Consider the following 18,934-nt stretch of genomic DNA (forward strand, 5'->3'; position numbering starts at 1 on the left):
AAAGCGTATGCCCATATTTAACTAAAGAGTCTTTTTCTTTCTCAAATACCAGTTCCAAATGTCTGTACTGTGCTGACAATATTACTGAATGATTATTTACATCAGGAAAATGCATAGTCTTGTTGACATTACGCTTTGTTTCCCAGTTGTTCCTAATACATTTCAAAATGTGTACAGTGTCAAACATAAAAAAACAGTTTCCTGGAGGAATCCAAGGGATGCTCAATACAGGGTTGAAGAATTTTGTTAGGAGTGAAAAGTTCAAATGATTTCCTATTCACACTGTTGTTGTCTGCTATGAGACTAACAACTTTGAAACCAACTCTCTCCACCATGCACAAAACATTAGAGGTTAATGATTTCAGGTGTTCACTTGTCATATTTGCAACTGGAATTATAGCCACCACATCAACATACTTAGACAAAAGAGATGATACCATGAACACTTGAGCAGTTTTTGCACATGCTTGTGCATCAAAATTGCTACTTCCATATATCTCACCACCCTTAAATGACAACTGTGGCTGTAGGCTATATATATCTCGTCCATCAACAGAGAAACTAAGAGCTCATGTTCTTTTAAATGCTTAACCCTGTTTTCCAAGTAGGAACTGCTTTGTAGTGAAGAGTTCACTAGCTGATAATTACAAACAAGTTTCTGTAAGGTACGAGGATGTGGTAAAAACATTAAATCACATTTTCGAAGAGCATTGTATGCGGAGACTGAATAAATATATAAACAAGATGCTACTATCATAGTTCTTTTACCATATTGTCTGTTGTTTTTTGAGGTCTGCGACACATTAAGTTGTTCTACTATAAATTTTAACTGTTCGTTTTCATCATAATTGGGAATAGTTTGCAAAAGTTGAATAGCGCAGTCAACCTTATCCCTAATATTAGGCACTACTTCTCCCTTTTCCACCTGTGACATAATATTTTCTAGAGCGTTAATAGAGTTCAATATCTTAATGTTTTTGAAGGAAGTATTTACACTGAAGTCATTACCGGTTTTTATATTTACACTGAATGTCAAATTTTAAAGTATAGTGATAAAGGAAGTAACACATGGCATTCCCCTATCAACTCCCAGGAGACAAATAAATAATTTCCCCTCATGTTTAATTACTTGCTTGGTTTCTAGAAATAAACTAATATCGTTCAGACACTTCAATGAGTCCTCTGCCAGGTAAATTTTATTGGATTCGATACTATCCTGAATAGCTGTTCGAAGATTATCCTCTTCCACATCAGCAAGACGTCTTACTTTGGGAGTGGACTTCGAACAATATGAAGGTGTATTTGGAAAAACAGTTGGCACAGCATTTTCAGTCAGTTTCGGAATTATTCTTGGAAACTCTCTCAGCTCTCCCTTAACTGTAACCCTGTCCACTCGAATTATGCACGACTCATCAAAATGTTTTATGCATACTATTGGGTTTTTCAGTTTAGAAAAATCTGTCGGAATGTAACGAAGCCATAGCTTACGGCGACTTGCATCCGTCGGTAAGGAAAAAGTCGATGTTTTTTCAGTTTCAGTGTCATAATTAGACCGACAGCCGAAGACACTACAGCGACAAGGCATTTTCATATATCTGTAATTAAATATGTATTACCTCTAAATCCTCAGCACTGGAGTTGTAACTTATCCAACTTGTGTATTGCAGCCCAACATTGCTGAATGAAGTGAAGAACGTTGAGGTTATATACACATTTTTGTAAATGAATACTTACTTACACTTCCGCACACAACACTATGAATGTAAGGAACTGTTGCACAACACCAACATATTCAAATAAACACAAAATTTCCGTTATTTCCTTCCATAATCCACAACAAACTAGCAATAACACCACAAGAACACATGTAATAACCGGCTTCGCTCTGCCATTCCTGGGACTGGTCTTGTCACGTGACTTTAGCGGGCCGCGGCCTGTCTCTTTCGTTGGCCTCGTCCAAGGGCGACAAATAGCGTGTGCGATTTTACGTTACCTTTCGTGGCCAAGGTTAGGTTAACACACGTATTAACAACACCTACAAATCACCTCACTACTTCGGCTCCTCCAAGGGGAACTCGTCTGAGGTTAGCTTAGCGTTCCTTGTAGCGAGGTTAGGTTAACACATCATAACCTCAACTACCAGTCACCTAACCGGTTGGACTCCTCCAAGGGGAGCCTGTGTGTGCGGTTAGGTTAGCGTTCGTGCGCATGGTTAGGTTAACACGTCATTTATTTATTTATTTATTTATTTATTTATTTATTTATTTATTTATTTATTTATTTATGTATTTATTTATGTATTTATTTGTTGCAAACTACAGGACTTAGTGTCCCAATCACAGTGGCAACTACGTCAGATAAGCTACAATTAACATGGTGCTACTTATATCTAAACTATATTCTACAATTTTATCTAATCTCCTATAGTACTGGTATAAAATATCAAAGTATTTTTCTAAAAACGAAAGAACCTTAATTAATTTGGTGGAACAACACACGACAAAGTAAAATGACAAAATAAATGATGCAATACACGTACAAGCATAATATTATAGAACTTCACCTTACAATTTCCCTGTTTTAGGACTTCATACAATTGCGCGATGAAGTTCAGTTACAAACTCGCGCATTGCCAGACTGAAGTCAAGCCCATTATTTTTCTGAATGGCACTGTTGAAGATACTACAGAGCCTGTTTATCGGCGAGTTATCATGGACACACGTCCTGGTTTTTTCATTTTAAAATGTTATATTATTTCTGGAATGGAAGTGAGGTACACGGGAATCTAGGAGAGACAGTAATTCAGGACCATCAATAGCATAGTTTTCAATTTTAAAAATAAATTTTACCGCATCCTTCCGTCTGCGAATTTCTAAACTCTCCACTCCGAAATTTAAAAGGATTTCATTATAGGATACCATACGAGGATAGCAGCAAATTTTTTACATTGTAAGTAATTTAAAAATCTTTTTGGCAATTTTTCAGTCTGATGGACACCTTGCGCTCCATACGATGCTGGCATATTCTACCTTTAGTCTTACTATAGTACTGAATAGATGAATGCAAGTTTGTGTGTTTTTGAAGGGTTTGATATTCCTGATAATAAATCCTGGGTCTTCTATGACTCAGCTACCACTTTCAGTATATGCGAATTGAAAGAAAGCTCTTGCTCGAATAAAACCCCGAGGTCTTTCATCTCGCAAATCGATCGTAAATCACTGTCACCTATCTGTAAGTGTAGTGGACGGGTGTTTTCCTTCTGGAGAACGACATTGATACACACTTTTCTACATTTAAGTACAGTTTATTTTCAGTCGCCCACTCTAATACACTTTTCAAGTCTAGCTGAAGCTGCTTACAGTCGTTTATGTTTTCAGTGGCTTTGAACATTTTGAAATCGTCGGCGTATAGCAGACAGCTGGAATATTTCACTTGTTCAAGCAAATCTGTGATGGATGCGAGAAAAATTAAAGGACCTAAATTTGACCCGTGAATTATTCCTGAATTTACAGGATATTCCCGAGAAGAATGTTTCTGGAAAGAAACGAACTGCTTCCTATCACCTAGATAGGAACTGAAAAAATGCAACAGTTGTTTCGAGAAACCTAACAGATTTAACTTACTTAGTAGGGCATCGTGATTAATTTTATCGAATGCTTTTGCAAAATCTGTAAACACTACGTCCATTTGTCCACCTGTGTAAAGTTCTGTGGACACCCGCTAAGTGAAGTTAACCAAGTTTGTGACTGTGGAATCTTGTGAAGGGAAACCATGTTGTTTGTCTGATATAAGAGATCTTAAATATGTTATTAGTCGATTACATGACATAAATTCGAAAACTTTTGCTGTCGCGGATAAAATAGAAATAGGCCGGTATTTGTTCATTTGTGTGGGATACCCTAATTTAAGTATAGGACACCCTCGTGATAACTCGCAGAGGGATGAAAATATGGATGTTTTCATAATCAAGTTATAAATAAATAGAAGTGGATGCTTAAGAGCATCTGAACAACATTTTATCTCATACGGTGGTACTTGGTCGGTTCCTGCAGATGATTTACGTGTCAGCTTTTGAAGTGCTAGTTCAACCTCTTCTAAAGCGAAGTTTTTATATGAAATACATCGTTAGTAAAATATGGAGCGTTAGTTATGCGATATTGTGCCTTATGCGAGGAATATACTGATTGGAAGTAGTCCGCAAAACCTTCTACAATTTCATCCTTAGTATCTAGTACGTTATTTCCATATTTGTAAGCGTTGCAGTCCCTACTATTCTTTCACCTATTTTTAACGTATGACCAGAAAGATCTAGCGTCATTGTTGATACCGTGTTCCACTGTCTCAGGCCCGGTTTCATCAACACATGTTAGTACTTAACAAGGTGTTAAATCATTTTAACATACGATTTAAGAAAATTTGCGTTTCATCAACAAATGTTAACATTAACAAATGTTAAACTGCGTATTAAAGTTAACATCAGCCATTTCCAATGTTAAATGGCTAACATTAGCATTTAGCAACCTGTTCCAAAATGGCTGCTGTGAATCTCGCTTTCGAGGCGGAATTGCTCTATTTAGATCTTTTACAAAACAGTCCTGATCGAAGAAGAGTTCAGCGACGTAATGACTTTGAAAATTTGACGGATCCGAAATTTCTTCATAGATACAGGTTATCGAAAACAGTCGTTGCTAAGGTTGTTGACGAAATTCAAGTGAGGTTAGAATATCCTACGAAGAGAAACCTACCTCTTTCTCCAATGTTGCAGGTACTGATAATATTACGAGTTTTTACTACTGGTTATTTTCACATAATGGCCGGAGACAATGCTGGAATTTCTAAAGCCACTGTTAATAGAGTTGTTTGTCGTGTGTCTGCAGCCATAGCATCCATGAGAAGGAGGTATATAACATTCCCTTCAGTAGAAGAGCGTCAGTAAATTATCCGCGACTTCTATGAAATAAGAAGTTTTCCTGGTGTTTGTTCTACATGCAATAGATTGCACACATGTAAGAATCCAATCACCTGGAGGCAATTGGGCCGAAATATATCGTAATCGAAAGGGATATTTCTCTGTTAATGTTAATGTTCAGGCGATTAGTGAGCCTAAACTCCAAATCAGGGATATACTTGCTAGGTAGTCTGGTTCTGCACACGACAATACAATATTTAATAACTCCCATATCGGAGCACAGTTTGAAGTGGGACAATTAACGAATTGATTTTGTTAGGTGACAGCGGATACCCGCTAAAAAAAAGTATCTGTTTACCCCATTGAAAACTTCGCGGACTTTTCCCGCGCCTCGTCCTTTTCTTTTATCGTCAAGCCATCTGTGCGCTTGCACTCAATAACTTATATATATATTTACTAACTAATTCAATTAACAACTCTTCTTCGAAGGAGGAAAAATTAGAACTACGATTCCGTTTCACTTCACGCACCATATTTTACAGCTGTGCTCAAACAAAAGCGCATCGGAGCGCGCTGTAAAACAGCATGTTCGTACCACTGCCTCTTTGATTCGCACCAGTTCGCAATATTAGGAGAGTTAACAGTCGATTAGTTAACATTTCACAAGAAAAGTTTGATGAAACGCAAGAAACCTAACAAGATGTTAAATTTCTAACTCCGTATTAACTAACTACTTGTTAGTATATATTTAACATGTGTTGATGAAACCGGGCCTCAGTGTATCTTTTGTGTGCGGACTTCCTTTCAGATTTAATTTGAGCTCTCAGCATTTTATATTGACTAACATATTGTTCCGTAATGTGCTTCCGCTTTCTGCAATATTCTTTTTCTTTCAATTTTCGAGTTATGCTATCTGTACACCAAATGGGGTATGTTTTGCCGTTACCTGTTTTCTTCGTGGGAACCGATTCGTTTATAGCTGAATAAATGTTACCCTAAAAGCAGTCTACAGCAGCATCAACTTCAGTGCATTCATAGAGGGAGTTCCAATTCGTGTCTCTAAGCCTCATGAACAGCCGTTCGTAGTTCGCTTTTTTAAATATTCGAAGTCCGGGGAGTAGTGTTAGGATTAGCCCGATGCAATATAATTCGAAGCTCTATTTCTAAGGCCAGATGGTGTACATCCTCTGGCAGTAGCGGGTCTGTGCTCCTTGTGTATTCAATATTTGGAATATTTTGATTAGTCATTACTAAGTCTAAAGTTTTTCCGTTACATTTGGAACTGAATTACATAAGAACAGATTATGAAGATTAATAAAATTTCTTAATTGCTGACAGCGTATTTGTGTTTAAATCCCTGTTGATGTTGCTTATTGATGGTATGTTGAAATCGGCGACAATGATGACATTACTGTTGTGTAGTTCGTAATGAGATTCTAGCCATCCGAATATTTCACTGTAGACAGCTGATTTTGAGAAAGGTGATACATACACATTACTGATATACCATACCTTTCCTTGAATACAACTTTCAGTAAGAGCCCCTCAAAACTATTTGTGACCTGCTCGGCCTTGAGCACAGTTAATCCTCTCCTGACAGCAGTGAGCACACCCCCACCCCTCCTAGTGCTACGGTCAGCCCTGTACACTCTGTACTGCTCACTACAGACCTCACTATCGAACACAGTAGAGTCCAGCCAAGTCTCTGTCAGGGCCACGAATATATATTCATTGGCCTGAATGTTCTGACTCAGTTCATCAAGTTTTGTTTTTAACCCGCGCACATTTTGATAATAAATATTAAGCCTAGATCGTCCATTAATTTACAGCTTATTTAGGTCGTCTGGTTGTTAATAACAACTACTTTGGAACTCTGAGTTTTACGCATTTTAATGACTCCGTTTCTTACCCATATGTATGCGTAGTCTTCCTCTCTGCGGATGACTCGGGCCTGGGCTAGCAGTCTCCTTCTCTGCGGTGACAGAATCTCGTTGATGTAGATGGCACTGTCGCTTGGAAAATCTGCGTGCCTGGTGGAGAGGTTTCTCTTCACTCGCCGTCGTTCTATGAACAGATCTTTTTCCATCCGCCGTACCATATCATATCATATTCTTTCTCCAGATCTACATAATGTGTATATGATCCATTTATCTGGAGAAAAATAACAAATCTTACCTAAACCAGCTCACAAAGGAAAAGGAAAATACTGTCACCTGATAAACAACAGACCCATGAACAAATCATAAATAATAATATTAATAATAATAATAATAATAATAATAATGATAATAATAATCATCATGGAAAAAAGCAATAGGCAGAATAAACACTGTCGCCTGACCCGAGATCCACCCTTATTGATAGTCTGTTGGCCGTGGCAGAAATGTAATCTGTGAGTATAGTAATCAGAAACTAAAACAATAACGCATTGCTGCATATAGATATTAAAGAATAACATATTGCTATGTAGAGTGCGAACTAAACCCATGATACATTGCTGTGGACAGTGTCTACACAATAACATATTGCTATGTAGGATGCAATAGTGTAAGCAGACGGTGTCTGTTCTTTAAACACGCGGCATGTCTCTTCCGGCCTGGTACGTTACTCAGCACAATCTTTTCTGAACACTGACCTTCCTGTATTTCTACTTACGTTGCAAACCCAGCTATCTTGTTGCCTCCATTGCCGTGTCCTTGAGCACTCTTTCTCCTCCCGTTTCATTGTTACCTCCACTGTCGTGTCGCTGTGCACTTTTCTCCTTACGTTCCATTACTATTGTCTGCTCTTGAATTCCACTGCCTCGCTACACTTGTTTTCTTTTGTCCACACACACTTCACCTCCTATTAATTTAATACTTGATCACTCTTATTTCAACTGCAAATAACACACATCCTCCACTGTTCCCTCCACAATTTACTTGCTACTACTGCTTGTTTTTTTACTTCTTGTCCTTACACCTACGTCCAGGTTACTCGTCTTCTCCCACATTTCTTTCAGGCTCAAGCTCCTCCCTTTTACCAAGCCACCTCGTGTTTGTCTTCTCCCTTTCACTCCGTTTAAGTGCACTCGTCACGTCTTGTGGTTCCTCCCCCCTATTCACTCCGTGTTCTTTCCTTTCGTCTCTGGCACCGAACTCCGACCTCAGCTCCTCAATCCTCGTCTTGGACTCCCTCCTCATCTCTTCACTGATAACCTGTATGATCTCCTGTACCGTGGTGTCTCCTTCTCGTTGCGAGCTCTTTTCTAATGCCCTATTTTCCTTGGTTTTTCCTTTATTTCCATGCCCGTCTTCACCAACTATACTATCTGTAGTTCGCATTTCTTCTACCCTCTTCCCCATTACCACTTCCTTCTCATTCTGCTCCATTTCACGTAATTGCGTTACTGTCCAATATTTTTTCCATTGACCATTGGTTACCACTAATAATTGACCGTTGATGTAGGCTCTTAACCCTTGCAATCGCGCCCGGACCAAATGTCTTTTCAGGGTGTTTATATTCTTGATCCCATCTCTTCCCATATCTCTTTTAATCCAAATTTTTGCTCCCTGTATATTATCCGCTCCTCTTATCACTATTTCCGCCATCAGGGTGGAAAACAACTTCATTTTTATCGGTCTGTTTCCCCGTGCTTTACCTACCGTTCCCACATCGTCAATATCAGCTTCGCTAAAATTGATTTTCATCATTTTTTGGACGACTTCCACTACTTTGTATATAGTCAGCACTTTGTCCTCACCTTTTTCCTCCGGGACCCCATATATGAATAAGCATTTATTCCTCCGTTCTTGGTTACCATCTTCTACTACTGATTTCAACTTTACCATCTCTTCCTCCATCTTCCTTATTTTCGTCTTGAGTGATGTGATTTCTCTCTCGTTAGTTTTCACTTTGGTCATTGTTTCCTCCGTTTATCCCTGTATCCATCGGCTTATATTTTCAAGTTCTTTCACTTGTTCCTTCATCACGTTTTTAATCCGTTCAGACGGGCAAACTTCTTCTACAACTTCTTTGACCACTTTTCTTATAACCTCCACGTCTTCCCAGTTCATGTTGCCACTGTGAGTCGGACCGGGATTTGCTTCCACGCCCCCTATAATTAACAGTACCATAATCACCGCTGCCACCTGTATTATCTCACCCATCATTCTCGTTTCTACTTTACCTCCTTCACTCCAGGCTGTTTCGATCTTCCGTCTTCCCTGCCATCTTCCAATAACCACCCGATATTGGTCCACACCCTCCCGTCTTTCTTCCCACTCGCCGCACACACTGCACTCCCGCTCTACCGGCACTGTCCGCTCCTAACGTCTGCTTCCGTCCGCTGCTTAGGTAAGACTGCGATCCGCCTTACCAGCATCACTATAATTCCGCTGTGTTGTTGGTGCAGGGCTTTTGGGAGGCGATGCCACGTGTCCACCATCTCTTCTTTCACCTATATGTCCAGAGCCTGTCCATTCTGTGTCCAGTACAGTTTCGTTTTGGATATCAAGAACCCCCTGGATTTCAATTGGGTTTTTTCTTGAGTAGATTTTCGCTTTATTCACTCGGCACTCTAGGGATTTTATTTTTTCCCTTAAATTGTAGTTTTCCTAAGTCAGGTTTTCTATGTAATCAAAACACTTGTCGAGATCAGTTTGTTGCTTCAATGGTTTAGAAGCTACATTGCCTTACTAGTCAACTAGGGGTCAATGACTTCGTAGGGAAATGCTGACTCAGCGCCCTTGGGTCACCTAGTAGTGAGAAACTGAAACTCAACTGGACTCGTGACTATACATTTAGGGGAGAGTAAAACACATTACCTCTCTGTTTAGTGGGGCCGGGCTGAGTGGCTCAGGCGGTTGAGCTGCTGGCCTTCTGTCCCCAACCTGGCCCAGTCCGGTGGTATTTGAAGGTGCTCAAATATGTCAACCTCATGTCGGTAGATTTACTGGCACGTAAAAGAACTCCTGCGGGACAAAATTCCGGCACCTCGGCATCACTGGCAACTGAGAAAGTACTTAGTTGGGTGCAAATTTAATAACATTATTGTTTATCTATTTAGTGACTAGTTTCAGGGACCATCACAATATTTTCCCGTCTGTAGCGTAGACTTGTAAGGCCTGTATTCAGCAAGAACATTATCTCGATTTAAAATTTTAGCGGAGATTGGTTGGCCGGTAAAATGGGAAGATATCATTTCGTAGACGGCTGGTATATTTAACTGAAAGAGAAAATCACAGACACGCGTAATATGATCAAGATTATGCAATTAATAAACGTCCTAGGTGGATAAGAGATCGTGTGACATATTTCGACGGCACTGATTGTCAGATACCTTGTCAGCTTCGACAATGTCAAGTGTTATCCATGATCGAACATAACCTAAGATGAATTCTCGACTATAGCTTATAATTATCTTGTACGGAACACGACTGGGTGACTTTTAAATGTAGAATTAACGCATACTGCCTTATATTTTGAGTGAAATATACAAATTGTAGGCTACACTCGTAATTTGTTTTCTTATTTTGTATGTTCTTAATGCTTTCTGTCACCAAATTTAATAACATTTCACTCTCGTGGAAAATCATGTTCGGCTTCTTTTCTTTGTTTCTGCTCAATAGCCGACATAATTTATGTAATATAATTTATGGAACTGACTATAATTGGAGTATATGCCCCAGTAGAAGGTGAAGAAGACAAAAAAGAAGATTTCTGCAACACACTGGTACAGATTCTGAATAAAATTAATAGGAATAATTGTCTCTTATTGATGCGTGACTTAAATGCAAGAGTAGGTAATGCAAAAGTAGGACTGTCAATTGGCACATTTGTTGAACAAGTCTGTAACAACAACGGGATTACATTAATAAACTTATCCATTTACAATCAGTTAAAGGTAAAGATTTTTTTTTCAATCACACTGGAAGTCATAAATACACATGGAAGGCAGGAGGCACGAGATCAATACTAGATTATGCTATTTGCAATATCAGCTAACAGAGATGATTTCAGATACAAGAGTTTTTCGAGGCGCAGAATTAGAAACAGATCACTACCTATACATTTGTACCATTAGTATAAAACCTCGATGGCACAGCAAGATGAAGAAACGAAAACAATCAAATACAACCTCTCTCTCTACAAAGTACATCTTCATGATCCTAGTATTTGATGGCTCTACCAATAACTACTAGCTGAATTAACGCAATCAACTCCATCGGTAGAAAATGTAGAAGAGCAATGGAAACACCTAACAACCATCTTAAAACAAGCAGCCAAAGAAAGCCATGGCAGAGGAGCAGGGGACTCCGAATATGGAATGAAAACATCAAAGAAATTATCAAAGACAAACAGAAGGCCTACAGGAAGTACTTATGTACCAAGAAAGATGATGATAAAATAAAATACCACAGAAAGAGAGCAGTTGCAAAGCGAGGAGTGCGCAAATACCATCGGAGGAACTGGGAAGAATTTGTATCCCATTTAGAAAATGACATAACCAGACCTCAAGCACAGATTTACAAATTTTTGAAAAATTTAAATGGGGAAACTAAAGACACAGTCAGAATCAACACAATCTCCTGCAACACTTGGTCAAATCACTTTCAAAATTTATGGTCACAGAATGTCTCACCTATTTAGACACTTCACTCAGACAATCCACACATGGAACACATTACAATGGCAGAACTACTTGCAGTGCTGAAAACACTAAAGTGCAACAAAACACCTGGGGAAGATGGCTTAAATATAGAGTTATTCAAATATTCCAAGAAAGATTCACCTAGTTCCTAAATAGAGCTTGGAAAAGAGAAAACTCACCTGAAAACTGGAATAAAGCAATAGTTATACCCGTTTTCATGAAAGGTGACAAAAATGATCGTGAAAACTACAGAGGCATATGCTTACTAAATTCTGGTTATAAAATATATGCCAACATCAGTAAAAATAAACTGTGCAAACACTATGAGAACATTCTGGGAAGAACAGTTCGGCTTCAGGAAGGGAAGATCTTGCTGCGATGGCTATTTCAGAATGAAAATCCTTCTAGAAAAATACAGGGAATTTAATGTACAAACACATATTGCCTTTGTAGACTTCAGAAAAGGTTTTGACAAAGTAAACCACAATACCTTACTTAATATTTTAATATCTGATCACACCCCACAACAGATGGTACGGAACATAAGTAACCTTTCCACATAAAAGCTGATTTCCGTAAAGGTCAACGATAAATTATTAGAGTGGAAAACAATAAATACAGGAGTAAGACAGGGTTGCGGTCTTTCCCCTTTTCTGTTCATAACCTATATGAATGCTCTCATACGAGAATTTAGAGAAACAAGACATTGTTCCACCCGCATTAACAGAAATCTACAGTTGGGCACAATATTATTTGCAGATGACTTAGTGCTGGTCGCCACCTCAGAAGATGATTTACAGCGTTCAATGTATAACCTAAACCTAGTCTCCCCCTGAGAAAACTAAGATAATGGCTTTCTGTGGCAAGGAAGCAGTAAGAAGCAAGATCTGCTTAAATAACATTTTGGAAAGAGTAAATGATTTTAAATAGGTCGGCTACAAACTGTCTTTCTTTGAAGAACTGGACATACCCGAGAAAATCTCCAAATTCAACAGATGTTTGGGCATCATCAATAAAGGTTTTAGACCATCATTAGTTCAAAAACACACGCGTACAAGAATCTACAAAACCTGTACTTTGCTATGGAAGTGAAGCGTTGACCCTGTGGAAATGCGATGCGAGAAGAACAACTACTGCTGAAATGCGGCGAACAGTGGGAGTCACTAACTGGGAACACAAAAAAATAAAAAAATAAATACAGAAATGCTGAATGACCGTAAAAGCAGACCTGTATTAGAATACATCTATGAATGCCAGAGAAAGTGGCTAGAAGACCTGAACAGGATGGACAGAAGCAGGATCACAAAGCGGCCATAAACTACTGCTCCGGTGTGAAGAGATCTCTAGGACGCCCCAGGAAAGTTGGCGTGAAAATGCAAATCTTTTGTATAGACCGTAACAGTTCTTCTATAGGACTAATGCAGTACATGAAGGGATGATGATGATGATAATTTATGGAAATTATTCGCAAACGCCGAATGGAATCAAAAACTCGTGTACGTTTCGACAGTACGTAGTCATTTGTTTTTCCGTGCGGCAGTATTAAAATTTTTCGGTTCAAATTCAGATTGAAACGAAAACTTAGTTTTGGTAAACCGAGATAATAAATTCTGTGGTGAATACAGAACCTAGCGCTATCCGAGTTTTGGAAATCTAAGATAAGGTTAAAAGCAACTGATATTGGTGTACATACTGGTGATGCCAAGCTACTGTCATCGTGTCCCCCGTGTCGATTGCGCTATATATAAGCGACTGAGCTCTAATCTGCAGCGCAAATGTTAGCCGGGAATGGCATTTAATATAAAAAAGTATATAGAGCATAAAGTGGCATTTTCACGGCGCGGGATTTGGTTTTTATTCCGGCCAGCAGGTGATAAATATACAGATATGGGCTGTGTTTTTAAGACCAGTAAATAAACAGATTTCATTTTACACTCCCCCATTTATGTACAATATTGAATCCTTTTTCTCTTAAATATGAATCTGCGAGTAGTAAACCATAACAGTAGTCGGGAAAACTGAACAAACTGGCTACGCAGTAGCTTTGAATTTGCATTCGGGAGGTGGTGTGATTTTCAGCAGTCCCCAAGATAGTTTACTGTCGTTTCCCATTTTCACACGAGGAAAAGCTGGGGCTGTTCCTTAATTAGGTCTACGGTCGATTTAGCGCAGTCCTTATCCCATAGTCGCCAGAAAACGCGGAGTACACTGAAACACTGTTCTAGCGCAATGCACTGTACTTCAATATGTTTGCATTCTAACCTATTACTGCCTAGCTGTGAGCTGTGGGTTCGAACCCCACTGTCGGCAGCGCTAAAGATGAATTCCCATTTTCACACCAGGAAAATGCTGAGGCTGTAAGACGACGGTCGCTTACTTCTCACTCCTAGCCCTTTCCTATCTTATCATCGCCATAAAACCTACCTGTATCGATGCAAAGGAGACTAAGTGGAAAGGTCTTACCGAACCTTCCAGGAATGAGGATATCGGCAAAAGTAACGGGAGAACCACCCTACGCCTCATAAAACTATCGAGGTCGGAAAAACAAGAGTTGACCAAGGGAGGTTAGATAGGAAAGATGGAAGGAGAAGCCTGGCACAACTGGAAACATAGTTAGTCCCGTTTTCGCCAACACACACTCCTAAGATCCCCATTTAGTCGCCTCTTACGATGGGCAGATGCTTTTTTACCCAGCGGGAGATTTTTTTAATGAATATTTCTAGCCTGAATTAAGCCACTTTATTACGGTGGCGTCAGGTGCGAGGTTTCCCCCACCAAGGATCAGCACTCCCTCCGTATTAGTGATGGATGTTACTGCTTCAGATATCCGCGGCCTGTCCCTCTCCATTGCAGCGGAAAATAAAGGCCCTGAATAGCAAGTACGAGTAATAATGATAGCGCGTGGTCTTCCAAGAGGCCTGGTGAAAGTCTTCCCTACTGTATACGTAATGATGGGGTCAAACCTATGATGAATTCTAACGCTGAAACCGGCACGGGCACGCATACCCAACCAGCTCCCGAGCCATTGAAATTAACCAATGAATGTTAAAATCCCCGAACTGGCTGAGAATATAATCCGGAACCTCGTGGACCAAAGACCAGCACGCGAACTATTTAGCCATGCCCCTGGACGGAAAGCACGTAAAAGTGTAAACTTAAGTCTAAAGTTAGGAAAGTATAGATTAAGTCTAAAGTAAAAGTGTGGAAAGGGAAGTTACGAAAGTATAGATCATTCTAAAGTAAAAGTAAGGAAGGAGAAGTTAGGAAAATATAGATAAAGTCTGAAGTTGAAGTACGTAAAGAGAAGTTAGAAAAGTATAGATTCACATTGACAAAGCACACAAACATATACAATATAAGGTGTGCAGCCCTATATTTTAATTATTTATTCTGACACCAATATTTGTTTGCCAAAGGACACAGAATAGCTCACAAATTCTTTGAAAAAATAATTGAATTGTTGGTTTCGAAAAAGTAATATAAATGAAGATAAACATTTTTTATGTTGCCGGGAGGAAATAGAATGCTATGTTTTGCATATAAATCGTTCCACATTATTTCCACTGAGAATTTTATAATAGTGGTATCAATTTTGGTTGAATATTTCTGCCGTGTCTGTACGATCGCCACCATTCGACAATATTTCTGGGGATGGTCCCTCTAGCACAGTCCTCTGACTCGTATATTTCTGACGCTCTCTGGAAGTAGGGTATTCTTGATATCCTGTTTTCTTTATTACGTCATCTGGCTGGGAAAGAGAGCTATATTTCTGCTTTCTTCTGTCCGATTGACGGCAATTATATCAATACGACGGTTAGTTGTACCTTCTACTACACAGTGGACTTCTTCATGAACCTGAGACTGTTCGCTAATAAAGATCTCACGGTGTTATGACCCTTAATGAGATGTAACTCTCCCTGAGGGCAGTTCCCAAGAACACGGGGATAGGGTTTCATACATATTTACATAAACAGCGAAAAATACATTTTTGAAGAACCTGAAGAAATAAAGTTATGGGAGAAGTATCATGACAGAAGGACGGATACTCACTAGTGTCTCCTCGTTCTCCTGGCAACCCCGAACCCTTTTGAAGAGTTGTCTAAATCGGTTTAAATCCATCACATCGTCTTTCGTAACTTTTTCAGCTCTGTCTTCCTCCTCTTGAAGAATTCAAAGATTCTCTTCGCCAGTCTGTTATTGCCTATTATTATTATTATTATTATTATTATTATTATTATTATTATTATTATTATTATTATTATTATTATTATTATTACGGAGTTCCCGTGGCTCACAGAGGAATATAAAGCACCTGGGTTGAATGGCTGGACAAGGAATTAAATAGAGCAGAATTTAACAGAGCAAATTTAAGAAGTTTATTTCTTTCCTTTTTAAAATTGAGAGATATAAAATCTGAATGACTAACAAACAGTAGAACAGGTTATTAATGAGCTCGTCATTTCTAGCAGTATCTGATACTTAGAAGATCAAATATCAGGTACAAAAACTTGCGATAATTACAAGTTTGTAAAATTTACATAGGGAAGAGCATAATTGCTTCGGACAAGTACAAGAGCAAAATTTGCTTCTATCAGTTACGGTAGTTTGGGCTCCAAAATACCATAACCCAGCCCCGCAGAGGCTATCAGTTTATTTAGATAAACTGAAATTACACTAAGCAACCCATCGGGTGCTGACCCATGTTGGGCTTATCAATTGCTCCACGATATGATTGAGCACTGTTCCTGAAGGGAGCCAAAACGAAGAAACAATTACAGAATAAACAGGGGCATGAGAGCCCATACTACATGGCCTAACTAGTATGAAGGAGAACCGGCCACAGCGAAACGCTTGCACTCCTTATAGAAATGGCCCAATGATACATGGGCTAATCCTATACTACAAGGGGTGACTAAACCTGAGACAAGATTTACAAAATTTTGAGGTTGAAAACTTTAGTTACCAATGCAAGGTTGAATGGGCAACGACAGAGGGTCATCACTCTTCGTTCCTTCACATTACGTATTTCCTAATAGGAAATAGAAATGGAGTCCTCGGGCTTAGCTGAAAATCCTACATTGAAACGACCAATTTACAAAATTACATTAAAAGAAAAACGACTGAAACCTTCCCCTCAAACTACTTGCAGGCGCTATCACTCTGCCATTACCTTGTGTCGCTGGATATTCTTCAAGCAGTCCGCGCCCCTGCCTCCTGGGCTCCCGTCAAGTCGCACTCTCAACCACAGGGGCAATTCAGACAAGTGCCTTGCTTTTATAGTTCCGTAAGGGGAAGCTTCCGGAACTCTGTGCTAGTAGGCTGGATTCCTGTACACACCCCCGGTTTTGATAGGCCAGAGAACATATGTACAATCGAGGAGGAATCAGCTGAAGTGTTCACAACTTTGGTACATTAAAGAAGCAATCCGCAGAAAAAGGTTCACCAACCCCTAAAATAAACATTACTCTATCAATTAGTTAGTTTTTAGTCCGGGAGAGTGAGCTAGCAAATCGATGGTAGAGCCATCTAACTGTAGAAGATATAATTGTTGGGGGGTTTATAAGTTCAAGTCCGTTGGCATAGATGGCGCGCAGCGTAACTAGCCGGGAAAAGTGAGCCCGTGGTGCAATTATTATTATTATTATTATTATTATTATTATTATTATTATTATTATTATTATTATTATTATTATTTTAATCGTTATGCCCAACTAAAGAGCGTGTGAACATAACGGTTCTTCTTGTCTTCCCAAAATCTCTTCATCCTTTCGCTGTGCTTCTTTTTGCCTTCTTCCGTACATCCTGTAGCTTGTCTTTTAGGTTGATCAGCAAATTTATGTTTGTTTATGAGATTTCTGCATTTTTTTCTGTCTTGCAAGATTTCTTCATTTATACCAATTTCCTGAAAGTCTTTGTTTATTTCTATAAGCCAGTTGTTGTAATTGTTTAGAGATACTGGAAGATTTAGTATTTTCTTTCTTAGCCTATTGTTATCCATCCTGATCAGGTGACCATAGAATTTTAATATTCTTTTTCTAATGGTGTCTGTGATTTTTTCGGTTACTTGACAGATTTCCTGTGATTTCCTTTTCATGCAAATACTGTTTTCGCATTTAGATCCTAGAATTTTCCTGAGACTGTCTTGCTTTTCGATGTTTTTATTTGTAAAATAACAGCCAGGAAATCTCTAAGGCTCAGTACCTGAGACAGACTTCGATCGATCTTCCCACTATCTTCTACTTGTTAGCATTACTAGAGGACCTGTGCTGCTCCGAAACATTTGTTATAAACAGGTCAGATAACTCGTCTGTCGTAGTCGTATCGTCTTGCCTGCCCTTTTCACTGGTTTTATGAACTTTTAATATGAAGCGCGTTATGGTATGCCGCAGTTTGTAGTCAGTATTAAACTATTCTGATGTCATCATGCCATTTGTTTGGTAAAAATCTATCATATAATTATTCACCTTTTTATCCTGCAGTTCTTGATGTAAAGCTTGGTATTGTGTCGTAGAAGGCAACGGCAACTCGTATCTGGTTGTCTTATGAGCTCATCTCCAAGGAGCGTTCTTGCCAGACAGAGAACTTTTCAAAGATACATGGCCTTCACTCTTTCTAGTGTAGCTAGGTTATCTTTCGACAGGTGTTCCCCGGTAATGTCTAAGGATATATAATGATGGGGCCTGTTTGTACGTAGATTTTTCCTCTTACAGTGTGTAAGTTATTAGGACCGCTTTGCCATATGCTGAATATATTTGGAAACTAGGAAAGGTTAGAGAATCAAAGAGTATCTAGCAGGGAATAGTATTCTTCCGTGATCAGAGGGAGTGTATACTCTCTGGCTTGACAGGTAGTAATCAAACATGGCTGAATGCAATGACATTGTTAAGGATGAAAATCACATATATCAGAATACCAGCGGTGCCCGCGATTTCGTACGCGTGGAATTTATTTCTGACTTATTAAGCTTCTTTGCATATAATGTTTGATGTCGTATCATTCAGAATAGAATACTTTACAGAATCGATTACAATGTATCCGAGAACATTTAAGAATTGAAGCTGGCATTCGAAACCAAGTTCTCGAATCTTATATAACCCGAGTGACTGAAATGTAAGTGATTTCTGGACATCAGGAGCACTTAGTGTCCAGGAAGCGCTTTAATAAAGGCAAGTATTGTACGGTGCATGTATTACTTGACGAAAATATAGGAAATTATAAATTGCAGCTATTTTATATACATTTGATATCACTTCATTGGTTGTTATCAAAATGTGTATTTTCGTTCCCTTAAACCCTCTCTTAATTCTCTTATTGCTGTACCGTGTATTTTCATTCATATATTATATATCAATTGTGTTAACTAACAATTTATTTCACCGAGAGAGGGGCCGCAT

The sequence above is a fragment of the Anabrus simplex genome, chromosome 11 (assembly GCF_040414725.1).
Source record: "Anabrus simplex isolate iqAnaSimp1 chromosome 11, ASM4041472v1, whole genome shotgun sequence".
NCBI lineage: Eukaryota > Metazoa > Arthropoda > Insecta > Orthoptera > Tettigoniidae > Anabrus > Anabrus simplex.